This window comes from Chiroxiphia lanceolata, chromosome 8 (genome assembly GCF_009829145.1).
Source record: "Chiroxiphia lanceolata isolate bChiLan1 chromosome 8, bChiLan1.pri, whole genome shotgun sequence".
NCBI lineage: Eukaryota > Metazoa > Chordata > Aves > Passeriformes > Pipridae > Chiroxiphia > Chiroxiphia lanceolata.
In genome coordinates this window covers 26,141,913-26,168,244 of record NC_045644.1, presented here as the reverse complement: position 1 = coordinate 26,168,244, position 26,332 = coordinate 26,141,913, and the positions used below count along the sequence as shown (strand labels likewise).

Sequence of the window (26,332 nt, the reverse complement as noted above, 5' to 3'; positions counted from 1 at the left end):
AGTAATTTGGGAAGATTCAGAAGTGGAAGCTGAAAGGAGAGGCAGCTACACCACACCACCAGTCTCAGTCTCTCTCACACAGGCAAAACTCTGATGACAGTTACACCCTGGAAAACATTCTGATGCTCACCAGCAGGAAGCAGCCTGAGTATGAGGGTAGGGTGGGTTGGTGGGGAAGGGTACAGGGACAACATGGAATGGCTGCAGCATTTGCATCACTATCTGAAGACCTGGGTTCAAGTCCCACCAGCATCACATTGGGCAAGACATTTGGGGTTGGGCTGTGACTATTTCCCTCATTCACATGGAAACATAGCACAAATGTCCCTTCTATCAGTTAATGCTCTTTTTGTCCAGAGTTTGCCCTATTACACAAAGTTCATCACAAGTTTAGGCAAGGTTCATCTGTTAACACAAAAGTAAATAACAGCAACTGCCCAAATGAAAATAGTACCAAGATGGGCCTGACACACACTCAAATACTGCTTTTTAAGCTTTAAGCTGAAATCAGGCACCACTGCATAAGCATGAACATGACCAACATGAACCATTGGTCAGAAAGGAAGATAATGCAGATAGAAGACTAGGCCAGAGATTATTGCAACACCTTTGTTCAGTCTGCAGTTTTGGGGGGGTTGTAATGCCTGCAAAGTGCCAAGAAGTTCAAAAAAGTTTAAAAGAAGCAGGCACAAGGCAGTAAAGCTTGTTGACTTAATTTAAGACTCCTGCTCACTGAAAGTAACAAACAGTGGAAAAGTCATTGCTCCACACAGGAGGCAGGTGTAACAGCCATAACCCAGAGGCAGGTCAGAAAAGTCCTGATTGATGCTTTTTGAATCTGAAGGTGAAAAAACAATATTAAGATAAAGAATATTCCTTGAGAAGGCTGTCAGGGAGATGGAGCCAGGCTCTCTACTGTGGTACTTCATGGGAGACAGTGGATATAATTTGAAAAAAAACCCAAAACTGAAAGAGTTTCAGATCAAGTACAAAGAAAGTTTTTTGTCACGAAGGTGCCCAAGCAGTGGAATAGGTTGCCCAGAGAAGTTTTGCCATTGCCCTCCTTCAAGGTTTTCAAGACCAGATCAGACAAAGCTCTGAGCAACCTGGTTTGTTCTCACAGCTGACTCTATGTTGAGCAGGAGGTTGAACTAAAGACCTTCTGAGATCCCTTCCAATGTGATTTTTCCTATGATCCTAGGACCTGCCAAAAATAACCCAGAGATATTTATAGAAAAACAATCCGTGCATAGGAAAGATCAATGAATAATTCAGTCAAAGAGGAGAGGGTGCATATATAAAGGGAGAGGAAGGATTTACATGTAACTCTTTCAGATGCATATGGAGACATATTCATTTACTTTTGCAATGTATAAAGGTTTCTACCTGGAGAGGAAATACTACATATTTGTGAAGAAAAAAATAAAATTACAATGCTGTCTTACCAAAATTGCCTTGGTACAATAACCTCCTTACAAAACAGAGTGTTTACGATAAATATATTACCCAGACCATCCTCTTTCTCAAGAGAGCAACATTTTTTCATTTTTTTTTTCATTTATTCATTTTATTTCAGGGAAAATTGACGAGTTTCAAGACTAAACCAAATGAACGCTAGAAGTCTTCACCCTATGTCAGCAAGGAGTAAAAACTAGGAAAATTCTGTCCTTTTCACTCCTCAAAAGTTTAGAGGCTATTTTCTGTCCTTGTAGTATTTATCAGCTTTTCTTTTCACTTTCTTTATCTCCTTTCATCTCTTTTACTCAGTGGGTAAAAGGCAAGTTACACATTGTTGTCCTGTGATTCATCCTGAATGCAAAACTACCCTTTCAGTATGACATGTGGTGTTAATCACCATCTTCCTCTCACTTGATGTCAGAGTTGGCAATTTTCTAGCATCTTCACTGTGAAGCCATGTGTACATAATTTCCCATTTCTTCATTGCACCCAAGTGTGGGTAGCAATTGCAACTAGACTAACCTATTTCAAGAGATTTTTTTTTTCTTTTTTAAATATTCAGAGCCTGCCCCATTTTTAGACAGTGTTAGATAGATTAAACTACTCTCAATCCCAATGGATATAAATCAATGCATTCACTTAATATATGGGGGAGTTGTTTGTTTTTCTTCATCCATGTCACTGTATTCCTCTCAGCTATTTATTTATATGAGAGGAAAGCCAAGTACATTTTTCCACCCCCTGCCAATAAGCTGATTGTTCTTTGGCTCAAGCTGTTCAATAGATTCCAGACTAGAGCAAGGAACTTATTTGTCCTCAACAGTTTGGCAGTGTCCTGATATGTTAAACAGATGCTGTGTTTTACACCCAATTTGTAACTACTTTTCACTGGTGGACTTAAAGATCATGTACATTAGCTCTTCTTGGCTCTCAGAGGTCAAGATGTACATTAAAATATCACATTTGTTACTCCTTTGTGTTTGTGCTGTGTGCTAATTCTATTAGAAAACTCAATATCACAAAAGTGTTTTGTTCTCCGACAACTGTCTATGCAATGAACAGTTAAAAATTTCCCTAATTCTACAGCTAATATATATCAGCCTCCATGTAGCACCAAGTATAAATGAAAATTCTCTTGTGACTTCATAAATATTTTCCTAAAATAAACCCCAACTTCTAGAATTGTGTGCTGTTAGATATTACCTATGTGCCATCCATTCACTCATTCTTCAGTTTCTCAACCACCTCACTGCATCCTCCATACCCACACCTACACATGCATTTTAATGAATTTACACACCACTCACTCAAAATAAATAATAAATAAAATAGATACCCCATAGTAGAACATTTCAGCCAAGGAAGTGATAAATTTATACAACACAGGACAACACAAATATGTGAAATATTTGCATAAACACTAATGCACACCTACTGCAGTAAAACATCTAGCATTGCACACAAGGAGAAAGGATAGTGTTTCATTAATGGAGTTAGTTAAAATCCCAGTTGTTACAAAGTTACCTACTACAGAGACATTTACATGGGAAATTTAGTGTGGATACTGGTGATAAGGAATGTGAGTTTTACATTTCAGTGTAGGCAGTATGTTCCAATAAGATGTACTTGACAAGGAATTATATTCTTTAGGTTTTTCAGGAGTTTAAGTCATATAACACTTCCTTTAAAATACATCTGCATACTGTTAATTGTACATTGAAAAAATGTGTAGAGAACATACATTTACAACGTAATTAATATTAATGTAAAATTAATGCCAGTGGCTTCACACTTGCAGTTCTGGGCCCCTCATTTTAGAAAGGACATTGAGGTGCTGGAGTGTGTCCAAAGAAGAGCAACGAGGCTGGTGAAGGGACTCGAGCACAAGTCCTGTGAGGAGAGGCTGAGGGAGCTGGGGCTGTTCAGCCTGGAGAAGAGGAGGCTCAGGGGAGACCTCATCACTCTCTACAACTCCCTGAAAGGAGGCTGTAGCCAGGAGGGGGTTGGTCTCTTCTCTCAGGCAACCAGTAGTAGGAAAAGAGGGTGCAGTCTGAAGCTGCACCAGGGAAGGTTTAGGTTGGACATTAGGAAGAAGTTCTTTACAGAGAGGGTGATTGGGCATTGGAATGGGCTGCCCAGGGATGGAGATACTGACGGAGTTACCATTCCTGGAAGTATTTTAAGAAAAGACTGGATGTGGCACTTAGTGCCATGATCTAGTAGACAAGGTGGTGTTGGGTCAAAGGTTGGACTCAATGATCTCAGAGGTCTTTTCCAACCTAGTTGATTCTGTGATTTGCTGTCTCAAAATTTTTACTTATGATGTCAGAAAAGGCTGCATGAATCCAGGACTCTAAAATTTGCAGTAGTGCTTGAATTTAGCCACAATTAAATTCAGCAAAGTTAATCATGCACCATGTTTCCAGCAGTTCATGTTATCCCAAAAAGCTAACCTAGATAGGATTTATACTTTTATTGAGTTCCCTAATTTACCTGTCCCTGCCTGCAACTAAACTATACTGCACTTTCAATGTAGCTAGGGTAAAATTGCCTCAGCATTAAGAAGCAGAAAACCAATTCCCATATTCAAGGAAAGTGAAATTTAGAAAGATAATGAACCAGGTGTATCCTGGTTATCAAAATCCCTGAACAGTTTCACAGCTGTAGGTCAAGAGTCCTAGATCAGACAGTGTCCTAGTTAGACAGCAGTTTGGTTACCTCTGTCTTTCCTCTTACCCACTTTTTTCTAAATTAGATACTTCCCCAAGTAAAGCCACACTTGTTTTTTTTTAAGCTGTCCTTGGTCCCTCTTTGCTTCCAATTGCTTCCTAACCTATGTCAAGCCTTGTAGTTTCTCACCAGTACTTACATCACCTGGCACTCCACCACAAACAGCAATACTGGGAATGCTGACCTATGAAGAACACCATATGGCTGCAGATGTTCTTAAGTGCCATGTTGTCTAACCTATCTTACAGTAAGCCAGATGCCATGGTAATTAAAAGCTGGATACCATCCAGAGGTTAGTGTATAGCACACTCCCAAAATTTTTCAATATTTAGAAATACTGTAATTTTATTAATAATTAATTTTAGGAAAATAGATTTAATAAGAGTTATATCAACAGACACAAATATAAACTAGGATGTCCATTCACAGAGAGAAGTAACTATGGGTCTTCTTCACATAAACCTTGTTGGTCTCATTCATATTTAGGTATTCTCTAATTCTGGTCCAATGAACATTCATGAAAGTGCATTTATTTTCACTCGTCTTTTACCCATTGAATTGCAACATTTTGTCAGTAAGAAAGCTTACAATAATGATAACCACAAGTATGAACACTTATGCTTCATTGCACAAACATTTGTGCTAAACAAACTTCAAAGGGGTATGTCCTTTACCACAGCAATCTCATTAAAAAATTTAAATGCATATTCAGAGGAAAGCCTTCCCTAATATTTCTCCCTTTGCTCTGGGAACACAGAAGATACATTATCCACAACTTTCAGTCAAGCATTTTTATGACCATCAAATTAAATGAAAAATATTTTGAAGTAGAAGATTCCACACAGCAGCTCACAAACTTGACAAAAGTGCAATATTAGACAACCTTCTTTTTTTTTCTTCTTACAAAAGTCAAGGCATATCTTCTTTGCACGCTCTAGAGAAAACATCCTTATTGATTATCAATATATCTCCTTGAAGATTAAAATTACTAAATGTTTCTTCATTACAGAACATTTTTATTTTCAACACCCTTAATAGATATCATCAAAAAGTATGTTCTTACAAAGACAGACAACATTTTCTTTCTCTCTAAAGACATACAGGGAATCTATAGAGGGTAATTGCATTCAACATAATTACCTAACTATGTCCATCCTCCACTGTGCATCAACATTAAAGCTAGGCTTTTAAAGCCACTCTAGGTTAGGTGTTTGGACATAGCCACAACAAAAGACAGATGACTATGAGGATTGATTTGGTTTTGATTTTGCTGCTTATTTCACCTCTGTTCATTGCATAAACATTATAGCAAGAGGAACCTTCAGGCAAAAGGATAAGGAAAACACCTTGAAGACTGTTGAACACTTTAGAAGGCTTTAATGAGGGAGCAACTAGTAAGTCTCTGGAGAGAAAAATTTTCCACTAGAAAAAATAAGTTCATCTTACGTAGTAGATCGGTGAGTATCATTATATTCTATTATGAAAAAGGACTGACTTAGTAAAGTATGAGTTGGTTTGACCAGTTAAAGCTCAATCAAGAACCCTGAGCCCATGAAATTGGCTTGGAGTCCTAGGAGTGGCTTCACATGAAATATTCAGTACTTTCAGCTGCCAAGTAGAAATTGTCTCTCTTGGGGTACTCTAAACATTTCCACACATGAAAATAATAATGCAACCATCCTATGCCTATACATGATCCCACTTATAAATGGAGTGCCTAGGACATAACCATCCAATTATCACCCATGTTATCTTAATAAGTAATTGAACTTTGATCTCTTTTACTAATTTCTATAGAAATATGAAGTGACTCTTCAAAACTAAAAGCTATTTGTTCAAGGAAACATAAGGCAAGAGGGAAAGGGTAAAAAAGAAGTGCATAGGACCTATATGCAAGCTTTTCTTGCAAGTTTGGGAGGCCCACTTGTTCTAAGTACCTACCATAATTGGGAACAGATGAAATGGCTGTCCAGAAGCCTTTGTCTTAAACCTGATTTAATCAGTGTGCATTCCTCTGAGCTCACAGGCACTGTTTCATTCTTTTCAGTTTCTTTGTCTGTTCTGGGAATTTGGAGACTGTCCAATCTGATTAGTTCATCAATAAAGGTATAGAGGACAAAAGTACACTTCTACAAAAGAGTTTGCTGTTCATTCATCAGCTTCAGTTATGTTACTATCATTGCCACCTTCATGCAGGTCTCCTTCAGGACTGATTTACTGGTTTTACTTCTGCAGCTGAGAGTATGGGAAAAAAAACAAAATCAGGCATGCACTAATAATATTAATTTAGAAATATACACAACACGCCCCACTGTGGCCACAAACTACTTACAGAAAAGGATATGGGCAAGGATGGCCGAGTATTGTAGTGTTGGTTTTCTAAAGAAGGAAACATCTCATTAGAGGCAGCCACTGGCACTCTGGCCCTGTGGAGTCAACATCCTGCTGCTACCATAGGCTTTACTCTTTTCTGCAACTCAGGGCAAAGGCAAACAATATAAGCATGGATGAGACAAGTGCAGTTATAATATGAGCTGCTCTGATACTGTGCTAACAGAAACCACATAATTGTCACAGAGACATTTGCCTGGACAGAAAGTAATATCCTCCCTAATAGACAGGAGAATCTATTAAGGGGAGTATTAACTAAATATAAAAATAATTAATCTCCCTTTGAACTAAAAGAAGGATTTAATAATTTACTAAAGGGCATAAATCTGCCTACAGAGAACAAAGTGACAGAGCATCAACTTCCCAATGTTAACACTGAAATTTGGCTGTGCAAAGTTCACAGTACAACCTGCAGTAATAAGAATAAAAAACATTCTTTCAGAGCTTTTCAGATCACAATTCACATGTGCAGATGAGATCATGCTAGCCCTATGGTTCGTGGCAAGAGCATGACAGTAACCAAGACAACAGCACAAATGCTTCCTGCAAATTCCTCTTGTTAGAGTATATAGAACATGGTGACCAGCCTATTCTTTCCTTCAGATAAAGCCCAGTCATCTATATTAACACAAGATCTCATTAAGGCTAAAGCTTGTCTCAGCTAATTAACATTAATTCTTGCTTTTATCATGCCCAGTTTTAGTCAGCTGGTGCCCGGTTAGGGGCTCAAATTGGGGAGCAAAGAATCCATAAGTTGCACCTCAACACTCAACAGAAGCAAATCCTAACAAATTCCCCATGGGAAACTGCACAGGGCAGAAATATTTGTACAAGAATGGGCCCCTACAAGTATAGTGACCTACTACTGATACTCTTCTGCTGCACTACATGGTATTCAACAGAGTGTTTAAGCATATACATGCTTATTCCCCTTTGTTTGCAGATGACACTAAGCTGGAGGGGAGTGTCCATCAGATGGAAGGCAGGAGGGCTCTGCAGAGGGACCTGGATAGGTTGGAAAGTTGGGCTGATTCCAATGGGATGAGGTTCAACAGGACCAAGTGCTGGGTCCTCCAGTTTGGCCACAACAACCCCCTGCAGTGCTACAGGCTGGGGACAGAGTGGCTGGAGAGCAGCCAGGCAGAAAAGGACCTGGGAGCTTGGATTGACAGGAAGCTGAACATGAGCCAGCAGTGTGTCCAGGTGGCCAAGAAGGCCAATGACATCCTGGCCTGTATCAGGAACTGTGTGGCCAACAGATCCAAGGAAGTGATTCTTCCCCTGGATTCAGCACTGGTGAGGCCACACCTGGAGTGCTGTGTCCAGTTCTGGGCCCCTCAGTTCAGGAAGGATATTGAGGTGCTGGAGCAGGTCCAGAGAAGAGCAACAAGGCTGGTGAAGGGACTGAAGCACAAGTCCTGTGAGGAGAGGCTGAGGGAGCTGGGGCTGTTCAGCCTGGAGAAGAGGAGGCTCAGGGGAGACCTCATCACTCTCTACAACTCCCTGAAAGGAGGTTGTAGCCAGGTGGGGGTTGGTCTCTTCTCCCAGGTAACTATCAGCAAGACAAGAGGGCATGGTCTTAAGCTGTGCCAGGGGAGGTTTAGGCTGGACATTAGAAAGAATTTCTTTACAGAGACGGTAATCAGACATTGGAATGGGCTGCCCAGGGAAGTAGAGGATTCTCCATCCCTGAAGGTTTTTAAGAAGAGACTGGATGTGGTTACCATGGTCTGGTAACCATGGCAGTAGTGGATCAAGGGTTGGACTTGATGATCTCAGAGGTCCCTTCCAACCCAGCTGATTCTATGATTTCTGTGAGATTTAAATGCATAGTTAAGTCCTCCAAGTTTGTGGATCAGCACTGCATTTGAAATTGGATGCCTTCTCTATAGGAAAAGATGAAACAACTCTTTCATATTAACCAGTCTCAAGCTCTAGCAACTTCAGCACAACCTGACTGCATTTCTGAACTTTGAAATAGTTTTCATTAAATTTCAGTGCACCTCTGCTCTTATTGCTTTCTAGTCAGTTGAATGCTTATCTGTACAAAACCTAAATTATGTTCATCATTACTTTCAGGTTCACAGCTGCTCTATCTTCCCTGACAGCATCAGAATGACCTCATTCTTCACATTCATTTGTCCTTCCCATAAATAAATTTCTCAGGTCACATAAGTTCATTTCACAGAGGTGTCTTCTTTTGCTAAGTGTCATAACAAGTCAGTCATCCAGACCCATGATGGTCTTCAGCTAATTCTTCTTGGACTGTCTCAGCACACACCTTCCCTTTGCACTTACCCACAGGCTCAATCCAAAGATGACCGAACTCAAAGGGCTTAAGGGAGCCTTTTTCCTTTTCAGCACCCTTCAGATGAGCTATACTTTCTAAGCAGCAGTTCTTGACACAAAAAATTACATTCAAGTAAATATGTTTCTGTCTACTCTGGTGATCAGATACAAACTAATTCTTCCCTTTTGAAAATACAGGCACCATGTGGAGCAACCATAAAAATAATTCTAATAATTTTTTTTAAAATACAGTTGCCATTATCTTTTGTTTAATAAACTTCAGAGTCATAACGGACTAATTTTAAGCAGAAGGGCTACAAAATCCACCCATCTGAAATTTACCACAGGTATGTGAAAAAGGCACTATAAATTTGGGACTTAATTCTTACTCTGAGTTCTATATTTTATTGTGCCACTGTGATAGCACAGACACAGAGAACAAAATGCCAAACTTTAATGTCTTCTATAAAATAATTTCCCTTTATAGTGATTAAATTTCTCTATCAATAGCTAATGATTACCATAATACAAAATCTCACAAGTGAACTTAAAAAATTTTTGTCAGAATCGCTGTTTTACTGTGTGCTAAGCTACATCTAAGCTACTTAAGTATATTTTGGCATATGCTTTTGAGAACTTCTCAAAAACATCAGGAAAATGTCTATATTCTCACAGTAGGTTTTACTGTAGAAATTGTCAGACTGAATTCCCTTCTGCTCATTGCTTAAACTGGCTCTTTCTACTTGTTACTGCTGAAAGGCTCTATATACAATCCTTAATACTATCTGTCTTATTTTAGATTTTATAACGGAAAGTTCTGATATGTAGAGATGCACCAAATACCAGACTTTTTTCTATGTGCAGGTTCAAAATACAATTTACTAACAGTCATATGAAAAGGTTGTGTATATGGACAACTATAAATAAAAACATTTTATACTTATATATATATTACATGTATCTAGTCTTTATTTGGCAACTGGTGTACTAAGAAATATGTGTTTAATATTTTAGCTCTATAACACTCAATTTACTGCCACGTGTACTAGATAATTGCAGGCTTTCTCTAGATCAAGCACAGGCTATAACTGCCAGTATTCATAACTACAGTTATCATGAATGGGTTTGTTGTCACTAAAACTACTATTAAGTATCTCTTTATCTTCTACCTGAAGCACTGAACAGATTACAGAGAGAGCACGACAAGGAATTTCTAAAGGCAGCCAACAGCCAGCACAGCCTGTCAGCCCCAACAGTAAATCATCATTCCTTATCACATGTACATACTCAACTACACTTCCATCTATAAAGTACAGCTGGGACCTTTGAAGAGTCCCACGTTAACTGTGTAATGTTTTCTGAAGGGACCATTTGAGACAATCTGGGCTAGATTTGTCAGAGTAACATCACAGAATCTAAACACACCTGACCCAAGCTTAGCACCTCTCCATTCCTTCTGGCAGTGGATTCTGCAGAGCTATGTTGGTACCTTTTATCCCTTCCTTTGTAAACCCCACGCTGTAGAGATGTCTATGTGTGAAAAGAATCTGCTCCTCCCTTTTACTTTTCATGGCTCACGACACTTTAAAGACACCCCCCTACTTATCACTATCCCCTACTTTTCCAAAAAATAGAGAAAAACACAGTTATCACCTAATGAATTCCCTGCCAAAGCAGTGGTAAAGGGGGATTAAAGAAAGGCACTTCATTTCTAAATTACATCATTAGTGCACAAAGAACGATTCAGAATATTCTCTGCTTCTGAGACAACACATGCAACAATACACCTACCAGAATGGTTTCAAAACCTTTCAAAACCTCTTTGCTTTAGTCTTATTTTCTCTCAGACAGCACAGGCACATCAGGTGTTTTGAAGCCTAGGATAACCACAGTTCACCTCAATGATCATCTACCAGTACTCTTATACGGGCTAATTGCTGTGACAGACCAGAGATTCTGGTAACAGCAACCAGAACTTTTGACAAGAATTCTGTAGTAAAATAACCTCATTTTACAACTGTTGTGGTTTAATCCCAGCAGCAGCCAAACCCCACGCAGCCGCTCACTCGCTCCCCCACCAGCAGGATCGGGAAAAGAATCAGAAGGGTAAAAGCTGGAAAACTCGTGGGCTGAGATAAAGACAGTTTAATATGGAAAGCAAAAGCCGTGCATGCAAGCAATGCAAAACAAAGAATTCATTACTGCTTCCAGTGGGCAAGCAGGTTTCAGCCATCTCCAGGAGAGCAGGGTCCCATCACATGAAATGGTGACTTGGGAAGACAAATGCCATCATTCCAAGCCTCTCTGCCTCCCCCCTCCTCCTTTCCCCCACTTTTATATACTGAACATGATGCCATACGGTCTGGAATATCCCGTGGGTCAGTTGAGGTCACCTGTCCTGGCTGTGCCTCCTCCCAGATTCCCAAGCCACCCCCAAGTTCCTTGCCAGCATGGTAGTATAAAAGGAAGAAAAGGCCATGGCTCTGTGTGAGCACTGCTCAGCAATAACAAAAGCAACTCTATATTGTCACCACTGTGATTAGCACAAATCCAAAACACAGCTCCATACCAGATACTGTGAAGAAAATTAATTCTACCCCAGCCAAAACCAGCACAACAACACAGCTTGAAGTCCTCAAAAGCCCATGAACCCACGATAATTTTTTTATTCAATAATTTACCAACCATTTTGTAGGTCTATATATTGTCCTTCCCACATAACAACCTTTTGAATCAATATGCTATTAGAGTGTCAAAAATAGTTCAAGGATCAATGAGCTGTAACTCTCACATTGCTGCAAAATCTTTATTTTTCAGTCAACTGTAAGCTGATAGTTTCCTTTACTTGTTTTATTTCTTTTTCTTCCACCCTAGACCTTTCTCTGATATGCCACTCACTCATGGTCCAAAACAGACAGAAGTGTCTATGTCAGCCATAACAGATGAACTTTATTATCATTTGCTCTTCTCTACTTGCCAGGTATTTACACCCCATCCTGATTCTTCCCCCACCTTTCTTAAAAATGCCATTAGCTAGTATTTGAAAAGTCACCTTGCTTCCAAGCTCAGGCCTTAATCAGCAGCCTGTACCTCAAAAAGAGAAAAAAGGTCTTTGACATCAACTGCTTCTGTTATTGCAGACATTATTAACAGGGCTGACAAAGCTACCTGTTCACCGACACAGGCTCTGCCTTTCTGAGGAACGCAGTGCACTGCTGTAAGACATGAATAAGATTTGTGGAGGAGGATATTGCCATGGAAATACTTACAAATGTCTTCATTTCTGAGTCACACTACCACAGGGAGTTTCCAGCTTGCTGGGAATGACTCAAGTGTTTATTGCCCATTGCAAATTATATCCCAATTATGTCTGGATTCTGAAAGTATCCCCTTTTTTCATAATTTTCTCTCAAGTTGGGCTCCACAGCTTCTCCTCATGAAACTATTGTGTTTACTGTTTTTGTTTTTCTGTTCTCTTCTCTAAACAGATCTCATGGAAGTCGCAACTCCAAATATAGACTGTTAGACTAAAACCAACCCTTTTCCCCAAGTACCTTTTGATGTTAACAGGTATCTAAACAAAGATGAAAATTTTTCAGAAATGTTCCTTGCTCTTCAGTTTCTACATGGACATTTACAATCACACCTTCTTGAGAAACTATCATTCCCTTTCAACACGTACATTAACTGTAAGGCAATGGTGTGCAGCTCCATTTAGTTCCAACATCCCTCCAATGCAAACTTATCCTTTTGTTAGGATATAAGTTACTAGGTGGTATTTGAGAGTTATTTGTGTTTCTGTGCAGTAAGTTTCTGCAAGACTAATGCATACTTTTTACATTTTCTTATCTAATATGGAAGTCAAGTCTTAGCATTTACAAATCTTTAGTCTTTATCAGCATAATTTCATTATTTGGGGTTTTTTTTCGAATAAGGTGTAGATTCTTCTCACATTCTAAAAGTGACAAGTGGCAAATGACCTTTAATATAATGAAGCAAGAATGACAATATAAAGGCTAATCTTTTCCAGACAGAAATGATTTGCAGTACAAACTTGCAACTTAACTGTGGCTTTCAAGAGATAATCAGGACTTTGCTATGAGTTGCTAAGCAGAGCCTACTCAGTCTGTCCTTTGGACAAGCTCTAATAAGTCACATAAATTATTAACAAGTTCTCTAAGCAACAAAAAAAGACAATTCTAAGTATAGTGTTCTGTCACCTTTACAAGATTATTGTATAAACCCTAAGTCTGAATTTATCTCTGCACACTTCAACTTAGATTCCCTGGATGTTATCAAAGCAATTATAATTGGAAGCACAATAGTTGTCATTAGGAAAGGCAGAATGCATGTTATTGATCCACTCATGCCTTTGTCCTATCCCTTCACTGCCAACCTGTCCCCTTCTCTTAGAGTGCTGTTGGTGATAAAATACTTGTTCACTTAATTACTTTCATTAATGATGAACCTCAAACTTCAAAGCATGCAACAAAGACAAGAGACTAATTAGGTATTGAGTTGTCTTTATCAGATTAAGTTCAGTTAACCCATGATTGTTCCCATTTAATTATTTCAGAGAGTACATCTTTTCTTCTTAGATGGAGTTATCATCCAATGAAAAAAGTAATCTTTTAGCCCCAGTATAGTCAGTCATTTTACGATGTTATCTTTGGAAGATGCGTAGAAGATATAAAGCTGAACTGTTTTCAAGCCAAGTTAGAGGGGCAAGGAGATTGTAGTGTTCTCAAGAAATTTCAATCTCCTCCTGATCAAAGGGGAAAAGCACAGGTATAAGGGAAAATATAATTTCCTTAAAAATGTAGTAATGTATTATCTGTCTTATAAAATTATTAGCATTTACTGATATATTTTCTGACCTCTATAGCACCACATCAAAGCCTGTTGGTCTTAACCATGATGTGCAGATTTCACTATGATGCTGGTATCTCCATTCTCTTCTAGTGCAGTGTTGCATTTTTAATACAATCAAAATGCTGAAGCTTTCAGAAGCAAAGGTAGTCAGGTTCCTGCAAAATAGTTCGTTCCAAATGAATGCATAGCCTTGTAACAATGGATAAAAGTTCTTCTATGAGGAGTAACAACACTCCCACTTAGTCACTAAGCTCAGAAATTATTTCCTCTAATACTTGTCTGCTCACAGAATTCCCACTACTTCACAGAGAATGTTTTCCCTTGAAGAACAATCCACTGTAGAACTGCTTCCAGAAGAAAGCATGGGCCAGAACAGGCCAGCTTATCCATTTTTCAAACCTATAAAGTCCTCCAGATGCATCCTTTAAGCATTGCACTGTTTACATAACTTTGTGTCCTGAGGCATAAAACGAATACCCTTAATTTCAGGTGACAAAATCAGCACTCTGGCAGGCCTACAGCCCTGCCATTTTGAACATGTGGAATGTAAATAATTAAATTTAAATAAAATTGTGATGATAATGAAGTCAGAAGTACCATAGAACACCCACTACTAAGCTAGATTGAGGGCTTTAGATCAATCTAAGGGAATGGGATCTAAGCAGTGTGTGGAAGAACCTCCTGTACCCTCAGGCTGGGAGACCATTCCTTGAGGAAGTGCCATTTGGTAAAGATGTGGTTTTGGTCCTGCATCTGCTTAGTGCTCTTCTCACTCGAGGTCTTTTGTCTACCAGTAGCAGGGGAATTATGATCTGACTATGAAGAATTAAGGGATTAGATTAATGGTTCTTGGAATTAGCTGCTGTAAACACCTATTAAAATAAAAGGGAAAGGGAAATATTAAGAACAAAAAGAAAAAAATGCAAAGAGTAACAAGGGAAAAACAAAAATCAAACAGGGCTGGTGTACTCTCTGCTAATCTGCCATATGTTCATATGCAGTTGTTTCACATCAAATCCATATCAGCCCTATTTACAGCACCAGCTTTTTAAGAGTCCACATCACTGCGATATACAATTAATAATCCTGTGTTTATATTACTAAGAAATTTTCTTCATTCTGACATAAAAATAAATATATTCTTTATTATTCTTGTTCTGTCATTTTAGAGGAATAGTTCACACTACTAAGTTAATAATATTATGTGTAATCAACATCTTAAATGGAAAATATTATTCCCTTTTAAAACAAACAGATTTTTCTCATACAACAGTCTCTGGAAGAGTAGGAAATAATAAGTCCCTTCATATAAGAACAGGGACCTAAATTACAATGGAAAGACCTAATAAGAAAAAAACCTCTGACATGTCTGTCTGTCACTACAGAAAATTTTCACAATTAAAGAAGAAAACACAAGAAAGGTATCAATGAGGAAGACTCAAAGGCATTTGGAATGACATCAGTATTCAAAAATCACCATTATCTTTTTTCTCTGGTAACACAGCAGCCCAAATAACTGGGAGCTCTGACAGGAACCCCAAGTGACGTGTGAACAGCACTAATCCGTGTGAGTGCTCTTAGCTCAAGGAAAGCCAACATGTGACATTAGCCATTAGTAAAACAAAGTTAGTTTAACTCACATTCCTTCATTTTCCATGGATTAAGTATACACACGTGACAAACTATCAGGCATCAACTCACTTCAGTCCTTTATTTGCATGTCTGCAGTTTATCCCACTGAATTACATAGATGGAAAACCTCCCAATTAATAAATGTGATAGGATCATAAAGGTTTCCCATGAAAAAAAAAAGGTTAATGAGTTGAAAATGGAGGTTGGTTCCTACCATAGACTCATTTAAATGTGGGTTGTGCAGTGCAGTGAAATCAGGCAGATAGAACTTACATACAACTCCTTACATTGTATTTTCCTTCTGATAAATGCTTTAACTGTGCCTGTCATGGAAATAGCTCTTTTCAGGGGCTGCCCTTACTTTAGGCATAACATGCATATATGGCTCTCTTGAAAACCAACACCACTTCCTTTACCTAAATTTGTTGCTATAAACAAACACATAAAACACTGGCTGAAATTTTTTCTGAGTTAGAATCTTTTGGGGTTTTGTACAATATCCTTTCACCTATCTTGTTTTATAGTCATACTAGGAAAATTAATGCACTTTTTTGGTCTGACAACAATGGTGATTCATTAGAGTTCATAAAATACAGCAAAAATCACCTTCCATCAGCAAACATTTTAGAAACCTTAACGATTATTTCTATGAAAACAAAAAGATAAGGTTTGACTGTAACTAACAGACATGTTGGAGGGTATGCCTTAAAAAGACTGCCTACAACAATTAGAGTAAAGCTCATGAGAGTTAAAAAAAAGAAACAAAATCAACCCCATACCAAAAAACGTCCCTCTAAGAATATTGCTCATAATAAATGTAGCTAGCAAACCAAAAACTGAAAAAAAGGATACAAATTAATTTTGTGTCTCACGACCAAAGCTGCAGGGAACAGTTTACCAGAAATTCAAAGTCTGGTGAATAAGCCCCTAAAGGCTCACTTGGAAGAGCTTGAAAACTGACTGGCATTTTCCCATCAGACATGGGATGAAAAGCAAACCTGAGAGCTGCCAATATTTATCTCTCTGCATTTGGAGACTGTGGTTTTTATCTGTGGAGGAAACCAACTGGGAAGGGAAGAGGCAGAAAGGCTTTATGAAACCAGAACAAACACTTTACAATTCCATTTTTTTCCTCACAGAGATTTCCATGAGGACATTAATTAAAATTTCTCTAAGGTTATGCATTTGGAGAGTTTGGGTTTTTTTTCCATTCTTAAATAGCTTATTCACCATGTGGCAGATTCTGTTCTGCTTGGTGCATTAAGTGCTGCAGGACAAGGAGAAAAAACCTACAGGAAGATGTGCTTGCTGGGGGTCTAAGCATATAGGTAAAAGCACAACTTGAAAGTCAGAAATATTTGAAAATATTCAAATATGCATTTTTTGAAAAAATTCAAAAATGGCTCAGAAACACTGCACAGCCAGACAGTTCTTGCTCAACTCCTCACAGTTCAGGGATGACACCTGAAGTGACTGTATAGCATACCCAGGCACCAGCTCTATCATCAGATCATGCTTCCTCAAAGGAAAGGCTCAGGCTGTAGCACATCCTACTGGTTAAAACACCACTACCCCAGACATCCTTCATGTTTCTCTGCCCTCTCATGCAGTAGCATTACAAGAATGGTGCTTGCATAAATAACCAAATATCCCTCATTCACACCAAGCCAGATACTCTTCACAGATCAATCCTACAGGCTGTTCTATGTAACCCACTCCCCACTGGCCTACCCATCCTCACACAACAACCAAAACCAGTGCGTTAGAAAATTAATTATGTTACAGTCTAAGCTGGAAAACATCTTAAACATCTTATCCTGTGGAGATCAATCTTGGGTTGAAAAATGAGTTTCGCTATGTACTTTTCTAAATTACTTCACCCTTCACAATTTAGTTATGTTAACCTCTTCTATGGGGAAAAAAGAAGTCAAACAGATAAAAGGAAATTAATATCTTTTTTGTCAGCAGAATAGAGAACTTATTGAGATAATAAGCAAAAATCCAGCAAGCTTCTCATGCAGATGAGTTCACTATTATAATCATAACACAAATGGGATAAAAGCTGGAAATACTGGGAATATGACTATTTTATGCTACTGTGAAGATACTGTAAGAAAGTCTGGGTTTACTTGTTTCAGAGAAACTGCTTCAGCAACGTGATGCAGGAGGAGTCTATCCTAGAGAGAAGTCAGCTAGTGTACACATAAAAAAATAGAAGAAAAAAATAAAAACAAATTAATTTTAAAAAGGAACCCAAAGCAAATTGTAATCTTCCAGTGTGTAGAGATGAATACTGAGAAGATTAAATAAATCTATATTTTAAAAACAATTAAAAATCAGTGAAACATTTCAATAATGTTCCCAAATCATTTGTCTTTGACCAGCTGTTCTCTATGTTTCACAATACCATGGTTTATAATTCACATTGAAAGATCATTTAATTATGAGAAGTGATCTGGGGGTTTGCTACACAGTCGTCAGTGAAAAGAGATGTTGAGTAAATTAGGCAATCTCCTGGTTGCAATCAATCATGAACATGGATTACACAAAACATCAGTCACAGAAAGCAGTTATTGAGACCCCCACATGATTGAAGTTGATGAGACACAAATGTTTTCAGTACATTCAATAGCATTTTTGAACATTCAGCAACTCAAGGGGTCAACCTTCAGCTTTGTGTAGACTGGTTTTTCCATGTACATCACATCAATAGAAAAACTGCACTGCAATTAGTGCAATCACTACAGACAAAAGGAAAAGGATATAACTAAGATTAATCAACACATTATTTTTGTATACAAAATTTTCTCAGTCATCTGCACCTGTTTATTTTATTCTTATTTCTTAAGAACTGCTGTAACTGCGAGTGGAGGAAAATATCTGTTTTGTGAAGGCCACAGTCAAATCTGATTCCATGTGCAAGACCCTGAGATAAGCTTATCCTCAGTAAAGTCTGCAGGAAGTGATAAGAAGGACCTTGCTCCTCTCTGTTCACATTCCTAGTATATCACTACTTGTTTTGAGGAAATTAGCTCCTGATTAGACAGTTCAAGAAACAATTCCTAGCTAAGGCTACCACACTAGCTATTAGATGCTATTTGTGTTCACATTATCAGGACTTAACTTTTTCTCCAGGTCTTTATAGGTAAAAAAATCAGCAGTATGACAGTTTAATAAAATTCAACAAATTAACCCAATCAACTATTTATAAATAGTGAGTTAATATTTCCTTTTTTCTGCAAAGCCTTTTCCTATTCCTCCCCGCAGTGAGTAGAATTTAGATTAGAGTACAGATTACACTGGCATTTCTGGTTTATCTTTTTTTGCTGTTGTTTTGTTTTCAAACAAGATCATCAATCTTAGGATTTAGGTAGGCCTAATTTTTTGAAATTTTAATTACAATGTAACACTCCATAGAACTGACCTGTAATGATAGCAGCATGTTCTTGAAGCATGAAGTTATGTCCTCAATCTCTAAAACATTTAGCACAGCACCATATGCTTGCTGGACTTCTTCCTCTAACCATAGAATTGGTTTCTCAGGGAAGATAAATCTGGTCCTGTGTAAATTAAATTAAGAGGTGCATAAACACCTCTTGTTTAAGTATTGATTTTGTCAAAGGGCTTTTTTTTATCATCTTTATTTTTTAAACAACTGCTAACAGCGGCAATAGAGGAAAACCTCAGCCTAACTGGTTCAAGGATTAGAGCTTTCAAACCTACTGGTTTCTTAAAATGGAAAAACTCATTGGAACAGAAAGAACATTCTGACATCAGTAAAATAGGAAACATTAATCCAACAATTCTCTGCTTTGAAATACTAAACCAAAAGAAGGAAAAAGAAAAACCTCAAACCCAACCCTCGCACAAAGTCACCAAATCTATAATGGTAATCACAACCCAGCACTGCCTTCATTGGTTGCCAGTTTTACAGCATGTAAAACTCCAGTAGTAAAAAGCTAAATCTTGTTAATGCAGAGAAAAGAAGTCTATAATTGATCAAACTGAGATGTGTTTCCTCCTGATCTATGAGACTGCTACACTCACTATTTTTATTTCTATCTTGTTGATAGAGCCAGGATTTCTTTCCAGAACTCAGGTCATGATGCCTTTTGGTTTCATTGTTTGTTTTGGTTTTTGTGGTTTGTTTTTTTTTAAGACAATATTTGTCCTTGTATAATCTCTCTAGTGCTTTTCTTCAAAAACCACTTTAAGCTGTTTTTGCAACTGGTTAATGTGAGAAGCCCTGGCATTCATCATTCTCTCTGATCCCAAGATTGTCCCAGTTGCCCCTGCAAAATGTCCTCCATGGTAGCATCACAAAGTTCATAATTCTAGAAAATGAAGTGATTAACATAGTAAAAATGTATCTTTCAAATTTCCTTTTCAGATAAATTTCTGCTATTCAAATCACAAAAGCCCAAACACTCTGGCTCTTCAGAACACAGGGCTCAATTCTTAGTTCTTCCACTGCATTGATGTGTCACCCCGAACAAGCCATCCCTCTCTGTGCTGCATACATCTGAGATTTAATATAAAGGAAAATGTGTAACTCCAAGGGTTTCAAGAGCTCTATAAATAAGTTAAATACTATTTTTCAGTTATTAAAATTATGAGAGTTTCCTGTATTTGTATGGTCAACATTCCTGCATAAAAATGTATGTTTCAAAAGGTATGGTTCTGATTTCAGATACACAAGATACGTCCTCAGGAGTATACGTAATCAGAAACTGATAAATCAGAAAACACAAGAAAATAGTTAAGATAAGAAAGTAAACTTTGACAGCTATTCTGTTCCCTTCTCTTGCCTTTATCCTAGACACCTTTGTGCACAGTATATACAAAAAAGATTAAGTGAGGTAGTGTTAGTTATTCATCAATATTTCATGTCCACGGGTAATTAATTTCATGACTCTCTATAGTGGCAGCAAATTGCACTTCTGCTCTGTATTAACTGTCATTTTTACTCTGGAAATGGTTTTATTTACAGGTTACTGTAAAATGAGTTTGTCTGCTACTTATATTCCTACATCAGGTTAGAAAGTTAATTCTAAGAAGGAAGTAAAGCTAGTGAAACAATTATTCAGTGCTGTTGAATAAGGACAGGCCATTTGAGAAAAGGCATTTTCCAGTGACTACGATCCATTAACATAATAGGAACTGCAAAGCCGAGGCAGCATTTGTCACCACTGATAAATCATATATTTATATTGAGGGATAACTCAAGAATGATGAGGACAAACCACAGTGAGTTTCTCAATTAGGTTTAGAAAAGGTGTGAGATCTGTGAAATAACACACATTCACCTAATATTAGCTTTTAACATAAATCACACTAATACCAGACAACCATTTCCTCCAATACCTCACCCACAAGACTAGTTTCTTATGTCCAGATTGTAATGATGCAAAATAGGCTGCTTCAGGATGAAAGTATAAAATATGAAATGTACTAAATGAAATATTCTAGAGAGTTGACAATCTCAAGACCATAAGTATTTATTTGGGACTCAAAAGACATGGACTAAATTCCAAGCTTTTCTCTGCCTCTTTTCAAATGCTACCTTTAGAAAGAATGTAGATCCATTGCCTGCCTAGATTATTGAACTTTTCTAATGAAGGATTGTCTCTTCCTTCTGTATTAAATGCCCCAAGTAGAGAAGATAAATACTGACGTTAAGATAACTCCAGATAGCAACATAATACACATGCTCAATGTCTACCATTCTTCAGATATTCGCAGAGTATCTCATTACTTAGACAAAAGCTGGAAAAAACTTTTCTAGCCAAGAGAGCAGACTGATACACCTCTAGTTGTTTAAGTGGCCTGCACCATGAGGGTTTTTTCAGTTCTTTTTGCTCCTGCTTTACCAGATAACGATATGCTGATAGGATGGTAATTCAAATGTTTTCCCACTTGGAATATACATTGCTGCCTGAAGACAGCAATGAGGTGGGTGGCAGTAGCACAAAGATTCCCCACAAGTCTTTGTAGACCCTGAACTGGAAACAGTATGCCAAGGATTAAGGAGGCAATTCAGTCTCACATCCTACTTATTTAATTAAAATTAAAAAAGTATTTGCACTCATAAATATGCTTGCAAGAGTACTTACTTATGAGGGCATAGTTTAGAAGTTTGCTCACCAAAATCAGATTAACATAGTACATTGTTATACCAGAGAGACAGACAGAAAAAATGTGTCCACGTTACACTGCATTCAGAAAAAACACTTAGTGCTACTTCTGAAGCAAAATCAGGTACACAAAGGAATTTGACACCTGGTGTGTTTTGGGAAATGAAACTTTCAAAGGAAATTTATTGGTCTACTGTAAAACTTTTATCTTGATTCAGGCTTCAAAACCAGAAAAAGTGTGAAGTTCCTTTTTGGGTGTCTCCTACCTCAAGACTGATGACAGGAAGTGGGCCCAAAAAAGCTACTGCCAGCACTTCTCTGGCATCATGCGAGCATAGAACGTTCACAGTGTCTTCTTTGCAAGATTAATGTGTCAGGAAAGAGCAAAGGCACCTAATTTGCTAACCTCTTCATGACTGCAGTTTGAGAGACTCAGCAATCCAGGACAATCACCATATATGCTTTGCTTTCAACAAATGCTTGCTGGTTTTACATTGTTAAGGGATTAATACACTATAACTGTGATTATGACGTGACATGAGCCACTTTAAGCTTTATACTTATCAGCTGCATACAATGGTATATTCTTCACAGCTAGATGATTTCTCCCTTCTGACACTATATAGGGGTTTATTTCATATTGTATCATTTGTTGTTTTGCATCTATCATGGGAAATGAGGTTTATTAAAAATAAATCACTTCTGCTTTTGTTTTAATACTGTTGGAGAAGAAAAGAGAGGAAAAACAAACTCCAACAACTGACAGCTAAGACCTTTTAGCAAGACTAATTTACAATAAGAAGTTACTGCCTACACCAAAATCCACCTTTTAAACCAGTGTATATTACAATGGTGGACATTGGTTATCTGTTTTGAAAGAGGAACATCTCAAACATCTTCTAGCCTTTATTCACTGTTCATTCTGACATGCAAGCACATGGTTTAGTAATAGGATTATATTATATTTATATCAATCCTATTACACGATCGGATTACAGTTCCTGATCCCAGGGATGCTTTTCAGCCCTAACAGGAATTTTACATCATGAAGCTTTAAAGACCAGCAGTTTTGTTTCTTAGCTTTGAAACATTTGCAGATACAAGTAGATACTGAATAAGGTAGCAGAGATGTATAGCTTGTATATATGCTTATTGCACTAATTTAATGAGTTCTCCTAATATAATTTACTTCTTTTATATTGTTGCTCTGTTCTTATTAGTCAATTCAGGAAATTAAAACTGACCTTTGGTGGGCTATGTTTCAAGAATAACAGAAAGGGCACTTCAGAGAGAAAGCCTGCAGCATCTTTTCCAAAACTCTTCCATTGTGAGAAAGAAAAATTTACCACTTCCTTTATTTCAGTCCACATCTTGCATTTTTAGAGTTTATATTGTTTCCACCTTAGAGGAGTTATCTTTTATCATGTCAAAATATGGTCTGAGTCCTTTTATGTCATTTAAAAAGACGTATTTATTAGAGTCATAAAAGTATAAATTCACGAAGTGTGGGGTGGTAAGAAAGGCCTTCATTATTTTAGACTGTATACTTGAACAGACAGTAACATTCATGTTCATTAAATTTTAAAACCTTAGTGCTACCAGGATTGTGTTGTCAAGATAGAACAAGTATAACATGTCTTACTGCTGTTTGGTCTGGCCCATCTGGAAGGCACTATTTTGCTATAAGCATCCTATTAATCTTGCTGGAGGATTAATTTTTACAATGCTGCAGTGCTGTATCAGGCATGTGTTTACTTTCCATCAACAAAGGTTAAGGGAACAATGCAGCATGATTACCAGGATAGCTTTGCTTTTGCAAACTAGTATTTTATTGCATCTATGGTTAAGAGAATATACCCTGATTGTAACAACAGGAAAGGACGTAAGCTGATGATAAATCCTAGTGTTAGCCCATTCTGAGTCAGTATCAAAAATAGCTCTGAATTGAGGACAAGGAAAACTCCCATTATCTACAGTGAAAAGACTCACAATTAATTACTAGCTCTCATAGTGACATCATGCCAATTCATCCCTCCGTGGCTCAGAGAGAAAGGTAAAACAAATTCTTTGCTCTTTAACTCCAAGTTAAGTTTTCCCTATTGCAGTGATGTTTGGAGAAAAGGGAAGAAAACATAGGAATCAGAAGGGCAGAAGGTAAAACGTCATCATGAATGTTGATACAGTTAATAATTAATAAGTACTACCCAAATAGTGACATATTTCAAACCTTATCACAGCACATTATGCAAACACATATTCTGCTATTGTGGTACCCAAGACCCCTTGGTTCACGTAAGGCTAAAATTTAGCTACTGAAAATGACCTAACATAGTCTGGCAGGCTCTCAATCCTAACATAGAGAGGCATCAAGTACAATCTTCTCCTATTTCAAAACAACAAAACTCCCTTAGTAATCTAACATATTAGATTGCACTTTGCAAGCCTTTCAATCTATAGTAAGAAAAAACTCTCCAGCGTTTTAAAGGTACATCCATCAGGCAAGCTGAAAGACCTACAGTCAAGTTTCTGTCCTTAAACCCCAGAAATACAGAAATTTTGATGTTAGTCATTTCACATTCCTAGTTTTGCATTAGTGTAGATGTGGAAAAGACTCAAAAAGAAAAAAAAAAGCAGTTTATATTTTTCTTCATTTAGGGGGTTTTTGGGGGGTTGGGAATTTCTTTTTTTTTTTAAGCAATGGAAATGTTCTGCAAGAATCTGTTTTCTTATTTGATATACAGAGATAAAGAGGTTCATGAGTCAAAAGTTTGGGAGATCCACACAAGAAGAGCTTGACTGAAAGTCTAGCGAAATAAAAAGATGAATCCACAAAAGGATCATTTGCTTGTGAAAGTACCTAACCTCTCCCCATTTTCCATGAGAACACTACAGTTCATTGAATTATTTTAGCTCAACTTTTTCCTTAAATATCTAATCACATAAAATTCAGAATCCAGACTCTTCTCTTGAATTCAGCAGCATTTGTTTAAAAATTATCACACTGCTGGTTAGATGTGGAAAAAATTTGCAGTCACTGACAAATACGCACATCTGACATAACATTATGCTTATCCAAAAAAAAAAAAAAAGTTGGTGAGCTGAGATCTAATTGTCTGCATAGCAGTCTCATCTTATGTCTGCATCCCAGAGACTCAAACTGTGAGTTGGATGTATGATGTACACTGCAAGATAGTAGCTATAACTTGAGAATTTAACAGCATAGAATTGGGTCAACACATTTTGGGGGTAAAACCTGCTTACAGTGCAGAGCAGTGAGCAGCCATGATGACTTGCCAGATGTGATCCTCCTTGCTGTAACACATCTCCCATATCAGCACTTATTATTAATCAAATGTTATAAGAAGCTGCCTGCAACAGCATTCTGCAACCATGATTAATTAACCAGTAGGTTTTAAAGGGAAACAAGTCACTTTTTCAAAGCCTAGAGTCTCTAGATTAAAAACTTGTAAGTACAAATGTAGGACTGCAGCATGTCAGCTGTTCAGCTGATTGTGTCCATCTTGAATGGCAGAGGTGCATGTCAGGCAAATTAAATGTTCTTTTACTTCCCATCCAGAAGCACGGTAGAGAAGCAGCACTACATGGTGCTGAATTGCCTCAAAACCAATGATAACTCTTGGTTTTCTGTAAAGCACAGGCTCTCTAGCGAGAGGATAGAACCAAAACTTGGTAACTAGCAGCACGTATCTGTGATTTAGACAAAACTTTTAGCTAAACTGCTTATCAGAAAAAAAATTAAAATCATATGCTGACATAAACGACAATTCTTTCTCACTGAAGTCTGGTAAGAAAACTGAACTTAATATATTGCTGAATAGCCATACTCTACTGGAAAAAAACCATTAACAGAGCTATATCCTTTATAATATAAGTGACAGACATACATGTTCTAAAAACACTTCTTACTGATGAAGAGACAAAAAAGGTCATGCTACATCCTGTTAACAACTAGTCATTCCAGTTCCACAAGTTAATCACACATCTGGCCTCACATGAAACAATGGTGTTGCTACAAAATGTCAGTTTTTTCTGTGAAAAAACTTCTTCTTGAAATTATATTATTCATTGTTATACACAGTTATCATAGCAAACAGTAGCTGTTTACCAATATATCCAGGAATGATCAGATTTTTATTAAGTGAATGAATTAGAATTTGGAATAACATTTAGTTTAAAAAAAAGTTATTGCAATTCAAGCTAGAAAATATTCCCTAAGTAATCAGAAAGGGGAAAATGTAGGATCTATATTACCAATCATAGGTATCAAATGAGCCACCAAAAGAGACAAAGACACAGAAAGCTGAAATGAGTAAGAAGTACAGACAAGGAAACAAAGTGGAAAAAAGAAGGGACTCTAAAAGGAAAGGAAAGAGAAAAGAGCTTGAAGTAAGATAGAAGTGTTCTTGGGAGGCTTTGATTTCCAAATTGGCAGGTGTCACCAATGCAGGAAGAGACACAAGTCCTGGGGCTCCTTCATTCCAGTGAAGAGCAGGAATATTAAGGGCATTGTGACTTGTTCCTAAAGCAGGATTACCATTGGCAGCCATTGCCTAATCCCTGACACAGAATTATCACATCTTTATGTAGCATCTGACAAGCACAAGAGCCACACTCAAAAGTCATGGCTCATAAGCCACAGGTCCACCCCAAATTAGGGCACTGGACACATCCAGGCTTGGTTAACTATCCATTATTATTATTATTACTATAGTTTACAGAACTGTGAGCACTTTTCAAGCAAGCATGGAAGGGATGGAGTAGCATACACAAATGCAGCAGTTGTAGGAATGAATTATCTTTTGAAT

At 37.6% G+C, this 26,332-nt stretch overlaps 1 protein-coding gene across 2 annotated transcripts in view; it reads left to right on the top strand.

Annotated features, from left to right (window-relative positions):
- Positions 1–26,332, top strand: part of RASGEF1A (RasGEF domain family member 1A) — a 158,917-nt gene that overhangs the window by 18,983 nt on the left and 113,602 nt on the right. The window lies entirely within an intron of this gene.